Below are 15,258 nucleotides of genomic sequence, written 5' to 3'. Positions count from 1 at the left end.
TCGTACACACACCCCTCACTCTCTCTGTGGCCTTTTGATTAAAGGACAACCCCTTCTGTGAGCACAATTCTTCTAGCCTTTTTCTGTCAGGATCTTGATCATCGGTCACTCAATGTAACTGATTTTTAAGCCTTAAATTTTCCAATATCAAAATTACATTTTGACAAGTGTGTGGTTCTGATACAAAAAACCAATTAACCTGTGGTAATGGGTATCTAAGCACAATTGTGCCACTGTGACCGGGGTCCGAGTGGGGAGCCGGCTGTGGTCACTCAAATAGGGTGAACTGCAAAGAATGGGCAGACAATCCCCACAAAGCTGGTGGATATTCCAGTACTTAGATTTACCAAGCCAGCATCAAACAGCTTCTTTATTACCTCACTGGTTACCCAGAAATCCAAACCACACAGTTCCCTTAAAGTGATCCAGCCTCAGGCCTCCATCCTGGTACCCAAGTCAAATATGATGATTTCTGAAAATCTTATGTCATCATATAAAAGAAAAGGTTCTATCAATCCCAAAGGATCGGACACATTACCTCCCAGGTTATTGAATATTCCAGATCTTTCCCAAATACACACTACGGCCAATTCTTATTAAAAAACAAAAGCGAGACTAGGGTTAAAAATCAATATACATACAGACATAAGTTCAATTCATTGAGGTTCAGATTCATAGAAGAGATGGTGAGCTTTGTAGCTGCAAAGAGTTTTTTCAGAAATAATCCAATAGTTCATAGGTTATAGTCATTGCAGGGTGTTCCAGCTTAGGACGGGGATCTCAGTCCTTTTGCCTAAGCTTCCCCTGTATGAAGCCTCAAGCAGATCTGAGATGAACAGGATCAGAACCCAAGGATCTGTTATACAATTTCATGTCCTTTTTGACCATCTGGAGTTCCTCGGGGAACAAAAGGTCATTAGGATGACTTTGAAGGAGGTCCATCACTGGTACTTAGTGTGACAAAGTTCCTCCTCTATCTTGGTAGGTTCCGCGCTTATTGGCAGATTTTCATGCCTCAGAGATTCACCATGTAGGTGAGGGAACAACCCAGAGACCTTCCCCTCTGGAAGAACCCACACCTCCCCAGAAAGAGGTGAACTGGGACCAGAAGGGCCTTGGCATGACCTGAAAAGGAAGGAAAAATGGTTTTTAGTGATAGAATTTGAGTGAGGGGGGGGTCTTTGCATTATTTTTTCTCTCTATTTGTAACCAAGTCTGTTCTTCCCTGGCTTTTCTGGGGACTGTTGAAGATGGTGCCCACTATTTCTGATGAGGAAACCCAGAACCGCGTTGCACTGCCCTGGGCTCTCTCCTTGGCTTATTCAGGGTCTCTCTTCCCATCCTCTCTCCCCTGCTACAAGGTCTTTCCCCAAGTGCTGCTGCGGAGGAGCTCTCGCTTTATTAACCTTTCTACTTAGCTACTTGTACGCCAGCTGGTAAATGCAATTGAACAACAGACCCTCCGTTCCAGTCTGGCCCAGCCTATAAACTTCTCCGTATGTTTCCCTAGGCCTCACTTCAGTCAGAGGAAGCAAAGCTACCTGCCTTGGCTGCTAAGCGAGCAGTCGCCGCCTATTGAAGAAGGCAGAGCAATTAAGGAGATCAGTGAGACAGTCTGTCTCTAATGGGGCAAGGCCTAAAGGGCAGACAGGCACATCCTAGCCCCTTTCCAAGCGGGTTCACATGTGTAGCAGGGAGTGTTATAAATGCACCTCTATTCCTCTTCCAGAGGGTCACAGCACATACCACTAGAAGGAAGGCAGTTTCCATTACTCACCTGAGCCATATGCCTGTATTAGAAATCTGCCACTGGGGCTCGGTTCATCCATCCCCAAATCATGATGCCTTTGATCTGACACCCAGTTCAGCTGCACAGTCTGGTGAGGGAGCATGGCAGTCCTTTTTCATGGGGCTGCCTTGTCCCACCAGCCAGGGGATGAAGTGCTGCTGATCAAACTATCCATAGGCGTGCGCAGCACATTTCATTAGGGTGTGCACCCAGGCAGCCCCGCCCTAGCCCTGACCCCATCCACTCCCTCCTACTTCCCACCCCCTGAGTGCCCCCACACACCCATCTCCAGCCAACCCCGCACCCCTTGCCCTGCCTGCAGCCAGACCCTACCTCCAGTCAGCCCCTGCCCTGCCTCCAGCCAGCCCCATGTCCACTGGTGCCCTGCAGTTCCCAGGGCAGTAACCCTGCACACCTGCTTCAATGAGGGGGGCAGGGAGCAGCTGGGACCCACACATGTGTACACCACGCCCCAAGGGAGTGGCGGGGACTCACACATGTGAAATGGAGCTCATTAATAACTGATAAACAGCATATATGATGCAAGGTACTGTGACAGACCCAGACCAGTGGGGTACAGGAGTCTGGTAGAGGGCAAATATACTGGTCACTGGATGAGTAGTTTTCTGTTCCCTGAGTGACCAGAGCAGGGGCTGCACTACAGTAATCAGGAACCTGCTAGAACCAGTTAAGGCAGGCAGGCTAATTAGGACACCTGGAGCCAATTAAGAAGAAGCTGCTAGAATCAATTAAGGCAGGCTAATCAGGGTTTTAAAAGGAGCTCACTTCAGTTTGTGGTGTGAGTGCGAGGAGCTGGGAGCAAGAGGTGCAAGGAGCTGAGAGGGTCTGCTGCTTGAGGACTGAGGAACACAAGCGTTATCAGACACCAGGAGGAAGGTCCTGTGGTGAGAATAAGGAAGGTGTTTGGAGGAGGCCATGGGGAAGTAGCTCAGGGAGTTGTAGCTGTCATGCAGCTGTTCCAGGAGGCCCTATAGACCGCTGCAGTCCACAGGGCTGTGGGCTGGAACCTGGAGTAGAGGGTGGGTGTGGGTTCCCCCCAAACCTCCCAATTGACCTGGACTGTGGGCTCTTCTAGAGGGGAAGGTCTCTGGGCTGTTCCCCAACCCATATCTCTGAGGCAGGAAAATCTGCCAATAAATGCAGGACCCATCAAGATAGAGGAGGAACTTTGTCACAGTACATAATATATAATTTTATTATTTATATAGTTATGGAAAGTAAATAATACATGGAAGAAATTAAAGGCTTTTTTCTACTTTTTTTTTTTTTTTTTTGTTAGTCATCCCTGCCAGGGCCCCACCGAAAATGTTTGAATTGGGCCCTGCACTTCCTAAAGCCGGCCCTGGGTGAGAGATCCTGACTGAAAGGAGGGAAGAGCATGGGCTGAGCATAGCCACTGCCTAGGGCCACCGGGAAGCTGCGTGGGCCTTGGGGGGTTCACTATAGACACTGTGGGTGCAAAGCACCCTGAGCTGCTTGAGAACTCCAGCTGGGGGTGTTGCTGGGGAGGGCGCTCTCTGCTGCCATCTGCTGGGGAGTAGGGGAAATAACTGACTGCACCAGGTACCATTTGCATTTTGGTTAGAGTACAGCTACGTTTCGAGTCTGGGGCCATACAATGTTCTTACTATCTGGGAAATGGGAATGAAAGAACAAGAGAACTGCAGCAGTGTGCAGGGGTGTGTCATGCTGCCATGACCGTGAGTTGGAACAGTTGGGTAAGGGCACCCGGCCAAGACTGAACTACCAAATTGAGCCAGACAAGGTGACGGGGGCTCCTACATTTTGCTGGGCGTGTCTTTGTGGGGGCAGAAATGCTGGTGAGGGTCCCATGTACTACCAGTACCTCACCCCCAGGCAGTTTGGAGACAGGGATGGTTTCAATACAGCAGGAGCAGCTGAGCTCACCTAGTACCAGGTTTATAATGGTGCCAGAGGCACCATGGTGCCAGGCCCTTGCTCAGTGTGGCCTGCCGGCCCGGCCTGGCGCTGCACTTCACTTGCGCTGCGGCCCAGCAGCTGCAGCACTGGCTGTCCTCTCCAGCCCTCCCCCACGCTCCTCTCTTGGCCCCTGGCCCAACCTTGAGCTTCTCCTCTCAGCTGGCCAGCCGAGGGCTCTTCTCTCTGTCTCTGTCATCACAGCAGCTGCCAGTGGGGGGCGTGGAGAGGAGCCCACAGCCGCTGGTGATGGACGGACTGCAGGTCGGGGAGCCCGAAGCCGCGGACTGTCACCGGCGGCCCAGAGCAGAGTCCCTGCCTGCCGCTCAGTTCTGCAGCGGAGCAGTGGTGGGTGGGTGCGCAGGCCCCCTCCTCTCTGGGCTCCCCTCTCCCCAAAACACCTTCTCCCCCCCCAGTGTCGCGACTCCGCCGCAGGCAGTGGCCATGGGAGGCAGGAACAGGGCGGGAGGGGGGGCCCCCACGGAACTGGTCTGGTCTCTGTGCCCGAGCTTCCCTGACCCGCTCGCACTTTGCTGGTGGGTCAGGAGTGAGGTGTCGGTGGAGCACTGATTTCAGGGGTCCCCAGGAGCAATGTGGTGGGAACGAGGTTCCCTGCTCTGTGCTGCCACATGGGCTGGGGACACACTGTCTGTCAGCTGATCCCCACGGTCTCCAACCTACCTGGGCAGCACAGCAGACATGGCCCTGCCCACTAGTCCTCTTCATCCCCTGGCCCCTCCCATAACTTGCTCCTCTTGGCCAGCCTGCCCAGGGCTTCTCTCGGCCCCTGACCCCTCCCCTCTCCTCTCCTCTCCTCTCCTCTCCCACTGCTTGTGCCTCTCCTCCCCCCACTCCCTCTTAAGGCTGAGCCCTCCCACTTTAAAAAATGATGGTCCCCTAATCTCCTGTCATTCCCTGGGGGGCCCACAAATATGTGCTGAGGTGGCTTGGCCTGAACAGCAGAAGGCAACAGCTTTTCCCCACTGCCTTACCCAGCAATCAAAGCTGGAATCACGGCAGCTGAGTTGGATGGTAGAGGCTCCCAAGCAGCCCAGGCACTGGCCTGTCAGAATCCCTGGACTTCACTGAATGGTGAGTGGGGAGCTGAGGAGGAGGGAAGCAGTCAGAATGCACCAGCCTTTGCAGCTGCCAGAAGAGGACTGAAGTTGGGACAATTGCTAAGACACCAGGCTCCAAGGCGTGCGGGGAGTCTTACCTAACAGATGTTTGCAGTGGTGTTGTAGGCATGTTGGTCCAGGATATTTAGAGAGACGAGGTGGGTGAGGGAATGTCTGTTGGTGAGAGAGAGAGAGAGAGAGACGAATTTTTCAGGCTCTAGAGAGCTCTTCTTCAGGGCCCCTGAAGTTGGTCCAGTAAAAGTTATTACTTCACCCATTGAGTCTCTAATCATGTCTATTGTTAATGGACTGATGGCTGGCTTTCCCAGGTTCGTTCTGTTGGCCCTGCTCCCTTTCCCAATAAAGTGCTCTTGGTTTAAAACCCTTGGATTCGGTGCTGGTGGAGGAGAGAAAGTGTTGCCCACCAGGGCACCCAGGGTGGTACATGTAGTTTCCCAGGTTTCTGGATGATGTTACTTTCCTTTTCAGAAGGAACTCCTAGAAAATTTAACTGGGCCCTTTTTGCTGATGACAACACCTGGCAGAAGGGTTACATATGTAACCGGGTTTGAGTGAGCTCTCCTCTGACATCTAGTGATGAGCTGGGGAAGAGACTTCAGGACCAGACTGTGTTTGCGTAGACATGCCCACTCTGCCTAGGTGCGTAGCAGGTGGCTGGTATGTGGATTTTGTGTAAAGAGTCCTGAGGCAGTTTGACTTGCCTCTTTGTAGGGGTTAGCAACAGAAATCCTTAGACTCAAGCATGAGTCTTTTCTTGCAGATGGTGATTTCTAAACCTGACATCAGGCTGGGCAAAGCTAGGAGCTGAGGCCTAGAGCTTGTGTGGGAACGGTGGCCAGGGAGACTGCTTGCTGTGAGGTTCCCCACAACTTGCTCAAATCTGTAAAAGCTGGGTTAAGTGGCACAACCCCAGAACATCATGTCGTGGGAGCAGGGAGCAGCAGTGGGGATAGTGGCAGAAGAGGAAGAGTGGCCAAGCCGTGGCAGAGAAGCGGTGGCAGCTGTGAGCCAGTTGCAGAGGCATTGCTTCACTCTCCCCCCGCCCCCTCCGGGTGGGAGATGAATCCTGTGAACGCACCTCTGGGTCTTGGCTAACCAATGGTGAGCGGGATGCACGGGCGGGGGAGGTCAGTGATGTGGTAAGGGACATTCATTTTGTAAGACTTTCATGCTGGCTAGGTGGGAAACTGAGGCAAAGGACACTGCCCAGTGCACTGTGAGGGCTGTTTGCTTCTGGTCTCGTGCTTTGGAATGTGGTCATGGTGTTTTCCCAAATTAATGCTGGTTCCCTTTCCCTTTTATTAAAGGTTTGACTTTATTATACATAGATTCAGGGCTTCTGAGTAGGGAAGTGTTACCACTTAGAGGTGCCAGGGATGGTGATAGATTTTACCAGATTAGTGGGTGGGGGTTTGAGACCGTTCTATTTCTCAGATAAGCACAGCCAGACGGGGTCAGACCAAAGGTCCATCTAGCCCAGTATCCTGTCTGCTGACAGTGGCCAATGCCGGGTGCTTCAGGAGGAATGAACAGAACAGGTAACCATCAAGTGATCTGTCCCATCATCCAGTCCCAGCTTCTGGCAGTCAGAGGCTCAGGTTTTGCATCCCTGACCATCCTGGCTAAAAGCCATTGATGGACCTGTCCTCCATAAACTTATCTACTTTTTTTAAACCTATTATAGTCTTGGCCTTGACAACATCCTCTGGCAAAGAGTTCCACAGGCAGACTGTGTGTTGTGTGAAGAAATACTTCCTTCTGTTCATTTAAAACCCGCTGCATAGTAATTTAATTGGGTGACCCCAAGTTCTTTGTTATGTGAAGGAGTCAATAACATTTCCTGATTCACTTTCTCCACACAAGTCATGATTTTACAGACCTCTGTCATATCTCCACTTAGTTGCCTCTTTTCCAAGCTGAACAGTCAGTTTTTTTAATCTCTCCCCACATGCAAGCTGTTCCATCCCTCTAATCAGTTATGTTGCCCTTCTCTGTACCTTTTCCAATTCTAATATCTTTTACAGATCTGCATGTAGTATTCAAGGCGTATGTGTACCATGGATTTATATAGTGGCATTACGAGTTTTTCTAGCTTTTGCTGTTTCACCAGCTCAGGCTATTTGAATAGCTGAGGCTAGAGTTAAATCTCTCTTCAACTGTAGCTGCTGTGAAAAGTTTTTCTCTGTTAACCCAATAACCAGCCAGCCTCTGATATTTTCAATTAAATTCAAAATCAGTTTTCAGCCAATGTATGCAGAGCTCTTATAAAACATTCAACATTTCCCCTGGTTCTTGGATTCTCAGGCGAAAACATGTTTTTCATAAACTGCATTTCTGTGGAGTATAAAGAATGTATCACATCTTTGTGACTGTCTTCAATAAAGTCAAAGGGTTTTAAAAAGCTATGCTCTGCTTGCTTCCCCATGGCATAAATTAAAGAAGATGCCTGTATGTTTCCAGTTGTTTTGTGGAGTTTGTTTGCAATTCAAAATCTTGCAAAATACTGCTTCCAATCTGTCCATTCTGAAGATTTGCCAAAGCTGAAGTTCTCTGGAACATGGAAGAGTGTCGTGTTGACGAGATCCTGCTACCTTCGTTGCTGTTTGACTTGTGTTTCTGTTCCTGGTTTACTCCTGACACCATGTCATGCTCCTGTCCCAGATATGGACTGGCTACAGAGTTTGCTTATTCATGCTAGATGTGTTCATCATAAGATCTGTTAATGCTCTGCCAAGTATGGCTAAGATTACTTAAATATGGTGCTTTTACATACACTGCCCCCTGGTGACTGAACAGTTTAGCATTTCATTGCCGCAGTTCTTTTAGCCTAACCAACCCAGTTCTTCTTCGAGTGCTTGCTCATATCGATTCCAATAGGTGTGTGTGCGCTGCATGCACAATCATCGAAGATTTTTACCCTAGCAACACTCAATGAGTCGGCTGAGGCACCCCCTGGAGTGGCGCCCTTACGGTGCCGGATATATGCCCCTGCCGACCCAGCACCCCCTCAGTTCCTTCTTACCGCCTGTGACAGTCGTTGGAACTGTGGAGCGCGGCATAGCTGATCTCCACCTCCCTAGCTCTTTACTCGTTGTACTGTAGATAGTTTAGTGTAGTTTTTAATAGTTTTAACAGTTTTAGTGTAGATCAGGGGTAGGCAACCTATGGCACGTGTGCCGAAGGCAACACATGAGCTGATTTTCAGTGGCACTCACACTGCCCGGGTCCTGGTCACCAGTCCGGGGGAGGGGAGGGGTCTGCATTTTAATTTAATTTTAAATGAAGCTTCTTAAACATTTTAAAAACCTTATTTACTTTACATACAACAATAATTTAGTTATATATTATAGACTTAGACAAAGAGACCTTCTAAAAACATTTAAATGTATTACTGGCACACAAAACCTTAAATTTGACTGAATAAATGAAGACTCAGCACACCACTTCTGAAAGGTTGCCAACCCCTGGTGTAGATAGTACTTGGAGGGAACAGGGTTTATCCCCTTCCCTCCTCCCTGGTACCAGGGCCCATGCCTAGGTCTCCGGGTTTCAAGCCTTGCTCGGCCTGTCTCAAGCCGATGCCTACGGGAGACCCCCACAACTCCTGCTTGAAGTGCCTGGGGAATCCCATCAGCCAAATAAGTGTCGCATTTGTAAGGCTTTCAAGCCTCGGACAAAGAAGGAGCGGGACTTTCATTTAAAACAGCTCCTAAAGGAAGCGGCACTTAGCCCGGTGCCCTCGGCACCACGTGCAGACCAGGCGCCGTCGGTCCGAAGCGTGCCTCCGGCACTGGAACAACCCAGCACCAGCAAAGACTCTCGGCGCCGGACGTCTCTGGCACTGGTACAGACGCGACATTGCTCGCTGTCTCCATGGCCCAAGAAGCAGAACAAACCACCTGCTGCTCCTGTACAGTTGCAGGCACCACCTGTGCCCCCATTGGAGCAACGGACCGTACCGTACTGCCCCGTGAAGGCTCCAACTCCGGCACCGTCGATTCCGGCGCCGCAAGCGCCATTGAGTCCGGTGCACACAAGCTCCCCGGTGCACACCATGGTTGAGCTCAGCCTTCCATCCACTCCAGAGACCTTCTCCACCGCTTGTGACCTGATTGCGCTGACTGAGCCTGGACCATCTCACCCTCCGGCACCGCTGGTGCGGACTGTCCCATCCATAGGGAAGCCCGCCTTCATGTGACCTCCATCGCAGAGCGAGACAGCTCGGCACCGATCTCGGTCCCATTCCAGGTCGCTGTCCTGATCCCGTCGATGGTCCCAGTCTCGGCACCACTCGCAGTCCCAGCACCGATCCCCATCTCAGCACCGGTCGTATTCGGTCGTATTCGCGGCGCCGCTCCGCCTCACGAAGGTCTCCCTCCTGGTATGATCGGTACTGGTCCAGCTCTCGGCACCAGTCCCGGCACCAATCGTCTCGCAGCCGATTCTGGCACCGCCCAGGCCGGAGGTCTTCGTTGAGATCTAGATCGGCCTCCCAGCACTGTTATGACCATCGGTCCCGATCCTGATCGCAGTACCGCCCGAGACCCTGGCACCAGTCCCCATTTCCCAGGCGCGGAGCGACAGAGTGGAACGGTGCAATGCAGCATGTGCGTTCGGCCCCACCTTGGCCTTCACGACCAAATTCGATGTTGACCCAAGCTGGGAGTGGCTACCACATCCAGGGCCAAGACACGGATGGTACTTGCCAGGGGCAAGACAAAGGACAGGATCCTGACCAGGGACCCCTGCAATGGTCCTTTTGGACCCCTTGGGCATACTACCAAGCCCAAGGTGTCCCCTCAGGCGCTTCTTGCTCTGCCCATTCGGAGCCCCGGGTGCCAGAGGCCATTGTGAGCCGCCCTCCCCAGGTAGCCTTGGAGGCGACTGCCCTGCCATCAGATCAGGCCCAGGCCCCTACTGTGGTGGACCTAGGGCAACCAGACCCTCCCCAAACAGACCTTCCCCAAGATCCACTAGTCCCGGGGGTGTCCTCCTCATCCTCGCCTGACGAGGCTGTAGCAGGCATATCCTCCTCTGGCCCACCGCCTATAGATCATCGTGCACACCAGGAATTGCTATGTAGGGTGGCACAGAACATGAACCTCCAGGTGGAGGAGGTGGTGGAAGTTGAGGATCCGATGGTGGACATTTTATCGGCTGATGCCCCCACACGTGTAGCCTTGCCGTTTATTCAGACCATCCAGACTAATGCCAATACGATCTGGCAGTCCCCAGCATCTATTCCTCCCACAGCCAGAGAGCTGGAGAAGAAATACTTGGTGCCCTCTAAGGACTATGAATATTTGTATATTCACCCCCAACCTTGCTCCCTCGTTGTACAGTCTGTGAACGAGAGGGAGAGACACGGCCAGCAAGCGCCCGCCCCTAAGTCCAAGGACGCCTGGATTTATTTGGGTGCAAGATATATTCAACTGGTGGCCTACAGCTCAGGGTAGCTAACCAGCAGCCCTCTTGAGCCGTTATAATTATAACACCTGGAACTCGATGGGGAAGGTCAAGGAGTTGGTTCCTCGACAGTCCAGGGAGGAGTTTGGAGCCTTGCTAGAAGAGGGCAAGAAAGTGGCGAGGACATCCCTGCAAGTGTCTTTAGATGCGGCGGACTCGGTGGCGGACTCTAGCCTCAGGCGTGGCTATGCACTACATTTCATGGCTGCAGGTGTCCGGTCTTCCACAGGAGCTGCAGCAGACAATTCAAGACCTGCCCTTTGATGGCCAGGGCTATTCTCAGACAAAACTGACCCCAGACTTCAGAGTCTGAAGGACAATTGGGCCATCATGCGCTCTTTGGGCATGCATACCCCGGTGACACAACGTAGGCCCTTCCGTCCCCAACCGCAGCGCACCTACCCTAACCCTTGACTGCGGCAGGACTTCACTAGAAGGCATGGCCGCGACAGTAGTAGGAGGCAATCTGGTCTCAATCAGGCCAGAATCAGGGCCCCCCAAAACCATCGGCAGGGCCCAAGCAAAACTTTTGAAGGTGCACCCGAGGACGGAACACCAGTCTCCTTGCAGGATCCTTTCCCGCCTTTCTTCAACTGCCTCTCCTATTTCCTCCCTGTGTGGTCCTGCATAACGTCAGACCACTGGGTCCTACGCATGGTGGAAACTGGATACCATCTTCAGTCTGTTTCGCCCCCCCCCCTTCCACCCTCCCTCCCCGTCCCTCTTCAGGGACCCCTCTCACGAGCAACTCCTCTTACAGGAGGTACAGGCGCTCCTGTCTATTGGAGCGGTGAAAGAGGTCCCAAAGGATTTGAGGGGCAGGGGTTTTTACTCCCATTACTTCCTAATCCCCAAGGCAAAGGGGGAACTACGGCCCATCCTGGACCTGTGCGGACTCAACAAATTCATGGTAAAGTTGAAGTTCCTCATGGTTTCCCTGGGGACTATTATCCCTTCCCTGGATCCTGGAGACTGGTACATCGCCCTCGACATGAAGGACGCGTACTTCCACATAGCAATTTACCCGCCGCACAGGTGATTCCTTCACTTTGTGGTCAACCAACAGCACTTCCATTTTACCGTCCTTCCCTTCAGCCTGTCCACAGCACCAAGGGCCTTCACAAAGTGTATGGCCGTCGTAGCGGCCTCGCTCCGCCTACATCGGATCCAAGTGTTTCCGTTCCTCAACGACTGGCTCATTCGGGGTCGCTCCGAGCTACAGGTGCGGTCTCATGTTTGGTTCGTCATGAGCTTGTTCAGGCAACTGGGCCTGCTGCTCAACACTGAAAAGTCCGCTTTGGAGCCAACCCAAAGAATAGACTTTATTGGGGTGATCCTGGACTCGAATCTCGCCAGGGCGTGCCTACCACAGGCCCGCTTCCAGTCCATGATGACCATTATTCACGGCCTCCAAAGCTTCCCGACCTCGACAGCACGCATGTGTCTCGGTCTTCTGGGCCACATGGCCTCGTGCACCTTCGTGACCAGACATGCCAGACTACGCCTCCGTTCGCTTCAGATCTGGCTCTCCTCAGCGTACCGTCCAGGCCGAGATAGTTTGGACACAGTACTCACTGTGCCGATGGGGGTCTTATCCTCTCTGAGTTGGTGGCTAGACCCCCGCTTTGTTTGCGGGGGGGGGATGCCATTCCATGCCCCACAGCCCTCTCTAGTCCTGACCACGGACGCATCATCTCTGAGCTGGGACGCTCACATCGTGGACCTTCGCACACAAGGTCTTTGATCCGCACAAGAAATAACCCTCACATCAACGTATGGGAACTGAGAGCAGTACTCCTGGCGTCTCAGGTATTCCACGAACACCTTCATGGCTGTTGTGTCTCAATCCTCACAGACAACACAACGGCCATGTTTTACACCAACAAGCAAGGCGGAGTGCGGTTGTCCCTCCTCTGTCAGGAAGCCATTCACCTGTGGGAATTCTGCATAGCCCACTCTATCGACCTGGTGGCGTTGTTTCTCCCAGGCATCCAGAACACCTTGGCAGATCGCCTCAGCAGGTCCTTCCTGGCTCACAAGTGGTCGATACATCCAGACGTTATCCATTCTGTTTTCCGGAAGTGGGGATTTCCCCACATAGACCTTTTCGCTTCTCATGAGAAGTGCCAGGTGTTCTGCTCTCTCCAGGGACGCTCCCCAGGCTCCCTATCGGATGCCTTCCGTGGAAAGACCACCTGCTCTATGCCTTTCTTCCATTCCCGTTGGTCCACAAGGTCCTTCTCAAGTTACGCAGAGACAAGGCCCGCTTAATCTTGATCGTTCCGGCGTGGCCCAGACAACACTTGTACACCACTCTCCTCAATCTGTCGATGACCAAACCAATTCCTCTACCATTGTGGCCGAATCTGATCACTCAGGAGCATGGCAGGTTATGTCATCTGGACCTGCAGTCCCTCCATCTCACAGCATGGATGCTGCATGGCTAACTCAATCTGAGCTGCGTTGTTCCCGCTCAGTGCAGCAAGTACTCTTGGGTAGCAGAAAGCCCTCTACTAGGTCCACATACCTGGCCAAACGGAAGCGCTTCTCCTGCTGGTGTGCCCTAAGCAATACTGTCCCTCTGGAGGTGCCAGTACCTACCATCCTAGATTATCTCTGGTCCCTGAAACAGCAAGGCCTAGCTGTCTCATCCATCCGAGTACACCTAGCAGCGATTTCTGCTTTCCACCCTGGCGAAAACGGGCGCTCGGTTTTCTCCAATCCAATGATCAGCAGGTTCCTCAAGGGTTTGGAACATCTGTACCCACAAATTCGACATCCGGCCCCTACGTGGGACCTCAATCTGGTCCTATCTAGACTCATGGGTGCCCCCTTCGAGCCGATGGCCACCTGCTTGCTTCTGTACCTTTCCTGGAAAACAGCTTTCCTCATCGCTATCACCTTGGCGAGATGAGTGTCGGAACTTCGGGCCCTCACATCGGACCCACCGTATATGGTGTTCCATAGGGACAAGGTACAGCTACGACCACCCCCCTGCCTTCCTCCCTAAGGTGGTGTCTGCCTTCCATGTCAACCACGACATCTTCCTCCCGGTCTTCTTTCCAAAGCCGCACGCTTCAGGAGAAGAGCAACAGCTGCATTCCCTAGATGTTCATAGGGCTCTCGCCTTTTACATTGAATGAACAAAACCTTTTAGGAAGACGTCCCAGCTGTTCGTAGTGGTGGCAGACCTGATAAAGGGCCTCCTAGTCTCCACACGGTGAATCTCGTCCTGAATCACATCATGTATTCGTGTGTGCTATGACTTGGCTGGTGTCCCAGCTACACACCTGACTGCCCCCTCCACTCGGGCTCAAGCTTCGTCCTCCGCCTTTCTGGCTCATGTGCCCATTCAGGAGAGCTGTAGGGCAGCGACTTGGTCATCGGTACATACGGTACCTTCGCTTCCCACTATGCCACAGTGCAGCAGTCCAGGGGTGATGCTGCATTCGGTTCAGCAGTCCTCCATTCCACAACATCTCACTCCGACCCCACGGCCTAGGTAAGGCTTGTGAGTCGCCTATTTGGAATCGATATGAGCAAGCACTCAAAAAGAAAAGATGGTTACTCACCTTTGTAACTGTTGTTCTTCGAGATGTGTTGCTCATATCCATTCCAAACCCGCCCACCTTCCCCACTGTTGGAGTAGCTGGCAAGAAGGAACTGAGGGGGCGCTGGGTCAGCTGGGGTATATACCCAGTGCCATGAAGGCGCCACTCCAGGGGCCTCCACAGCCAACCCCACCGGGTGTTGCTAGGGTAAAAATCTTCCGATGATTGTGCACACGGCGCGCATACCTATTGGAATGGATATGAGCAATACATCTCGAAGAACAACAGTTACAAAGGTGAGTAACCGTCTTTTTCTTCTAGGGTCACTTGCTGACCTTTTTATAAAGTTTAATATTACAGGCTGAGTTGGACTTTTCTGACCTGGCTTGGTACCTTCAATAAGCCTGACCTCTCATCACTGAAGGGTTTTGCCACTAGCCTGGAGCCTGCAAGGGCAGAGATTCCAGGCAACAGGTGAGAGAATTCCAGAAGACCCCAGAGAGACTTGAGCGGCCATGTGCCCTTCATGCCATGAATTGTGCAGGGTGCAAGCTGGCTGCTATAGTCAGGCACTTGTGAAAACAAAGTGTAACTGTGAGGGTGCAAAGCCAGAGCATGAATACAGCTGGGCTGATTTAGTTGGGGATTGGTCCTGCTTTGAGCAGGGGGTGGGACTAGATGTCCTCCTGAGGTCCCTTCCAACTCTGATATTCTATGGTCGTTTGAAAAGCAGTCAGCCCACTGCCTGCAGTACTGCTCCTGGGACAGGTCATCTCTGCCTAGTATCTGATACTCTCCGCGCCGTCCCAGGGCTTGAGAAAGGGGAGGAGGGAGAATCCTGTGCTGAACCCCCACAGAGGCTGGCACAGCCTTTCAGTGGCTGAGGACAAATGTATTATTTGCTTCTGACTCACTGGGTCTATAATCCAAAAGTACACAGAACAATCACCATTGTTCATTTTAAGAGCCGGGATCCTGCCTCTTCTCCAAATAATGCATGTGTCACAAGGATGGGAGCGTGTCCAAAGCACTCAGCACCCTCCCCCCGCTCCTCAGCTCGGAGGGAAAGCATGTCCTCACCTTTCCCACGCACCTCAGGCAGGGGAGGTGGCTTTCTGGGAAGCTCAGCCACGCAATCGTGCAGAGCACTGCACAGAATACGTTGTGACCAGACAGGAAACCCTCCAGGGATGGGATTCTGAGCACCCAAGGCCAACGTTTTCTAGGCAAACAGAGGGAAAAGAGCTTTTGCTTTATTCCAGGCAGCTGGCCTGCACACACCGCCTAGCCTGAAAAATAACACAGGACCAGATGTTCTGCAGTAAACTGATAAATAGGAACTAAAAGGTGCCCC

This window comes from Trachemys scripta, chromosome 13 (genome assembly GCF_013100865.1).
Source record: "Trachemys scripta elegans isolate TJP31775 chromosome 13, CAS_Tse_1.0, whole genome shotgun sequence".
NCBI classification, from domain to species: domain Eukaryota; kingdom Metazoa; phylum Chordata; order Testudines; family Emydidae; genus Trachemys; species Trachemys scripta.
Note: the sequence above shows the minus strand (reverse complement) of the source record.